Source organism: Gorilla gorilla, chromosome 6 (assembly GCF_029281585.2).
Source record: "Gorilla gorilla gorilla isolate KB3781 chromosome 6, NHGRI_mGorGor1-v2.1_pri, whole genome shotgun sequence".
Lineage (NCBI taxonomy): Eukaryota > Metazoa > Chordata > Mammalia > Primates > Hominidae > Gorilla > Gorilla gorilla.
In genome coordinates, this window is record NC_073230.2 from 7,988,304 (window position 1) to 7,990,189 (window position 1,886).

Sequence of the window (1,886 nt, forward strand, 5' to 3'; positions counted from 1 at the left end):
GGATAACTGTGGCCTCCCTTCAGCCTTCTCCCTGGATCCCCTATGGTCCTAGAGTGAGCCTTAATTTTAAAACCTAAGCCAGCCGGCTGGGCGCGGTGGCTCATCCCTGTAATCCCAGCACTTTGGGAGGTCGAGGCGGGCGGATCACGAGGTTGGGAGTTCGAGACCAGCCTGATCAACATGGAGAAACCACGTCTCTACTAAAAATACAAAATTAGCCGGGCATGGTGATGCATGCCTGTAAACCCACCTACTTGGGAGGCTGAGGCAGGAGAATCGCTTGAACCCGGGAGGGGGAGGTTGCAGTGAGCCAAGATCGCGCCACTGCATTCCAGCCTGGGCAACAAGAGTGAGACTCTGTCTCAAAAAAAAAAAAAAAAAAAAACCCCTAAGCCAGCCAGGTCACAGCTCTGCTCCGTGGATACCCCAAAAGCCCAAGGAAAAGGGAAATCCACCGTAAGATGGTAAAAGGAACCCCTGGCAGGAGAGGTGAGGGGCTTGGCTCCTGAAGGCACCGCCCTTGCCAAGTCTGGGGCCCTCCCCTGAGTTACGGAGCACTTCCCTGGCAGATCACAGGTTATAAATAATTCTGTCCTCCCCGCCCGGGCTCTTGTTGGAGGAGCTGATGGGGGCAGAACCCAGACCCACTTTCCATTAGCAAACCTCAGGGGCTAGGTCTGGCCTGGGCCCAAGCCAGCCCTGCCTGGTCCCTAGGGAGCTCCTAGGAGGCAACACCGCCGGCTCTTGCTTTTCAAAGCCATTGCGGTCTTCTGGCCCGTCAGCCAGGCCCTGTGTGAAACCCAGCAGGAGGGGTCTCCAGGAACCACAGGGTGTCACCCAGAGTGTCCAACAGAGACCCCAGAATTCCAGAGAGGCCGTGAGGTACCACGGATGAGGGTCACTCAGCCCTGACGGCCCGGGGTCCAGAGTCTCCTTCTAGCCTGTTCCTGGATGACAACCACGCTTATCCTCAGTATCCCAGAAATGATAACATTTGTTGCCATGGTTCTCTACTGCTGCCTAACAAACCACCTCCAAATGCAGAGTCTCAACCCAACAGTGAAGACCTCATGACAGGCACCATGGCCCACACCTGTGATCCCAGCACTCTGGGAGGCCAAGGCGGGAGATCATTTGAGCCCAGGAGGTTGAGTCCAGCTTGGGCAACACAGACCTCATTTCTACAAAAAATTACAAAGTTAGCCAGGCGTGGTGGTGCGTGCCTATAGTCTCAGCTACTTGGCAGGCTGAGGCGGGAAGATGGCTTGGGCCCGGGGGGTTGAGGCTGCAAGTGAGCCGTGATCGCACCACTGTACTCCAGCCTGGGCAACAGAGCGAGACCCTGCCTCAAAAACCAAAAACAAAACAAATTCATGACTTCACGGTGTCTGTAGTTCAGGAATTCAGAAACAGCTTCCCCGGGATCCTGTGGACCAGGCCGTGGTTGTTAGGAGGTGTCGGTTTCTCGCCCTGCAGCTGCTTGAGTGTCCTCACAACATGGTGGCTGGCATCCCGGGGAGCAAGAGGCCCAAACAGCAAGGCCAAAGCCACTGTGTCTTCTCTGACCACTCCTGGGAAGCCCCACCCCAGCACAGGCCCTGTCAATGCAGGAAGGGCTATGGGAGGGCACAGACATGGGGAGGTGGGGCCTCGGGGCCCACCTGGAGGCTGGCAGCCACCCTTGACTTAGTGCTGCAGTGAGGATGAAATGAGCCAATGCCAGTGCCTGGCACATGGGGGAGTTTTCTCACCACTGGGCACCCCCAGCCTCTCCTCGGGAGACTTGCAGGGGCCTAAACTCATCCATATTCACTTCCAAGAAGTGGGCTCCGTGAAGCCTTGCCGAGCCGGGGAAGCAGCGACAGAGGGGGCCTGGGTGTGGCGGA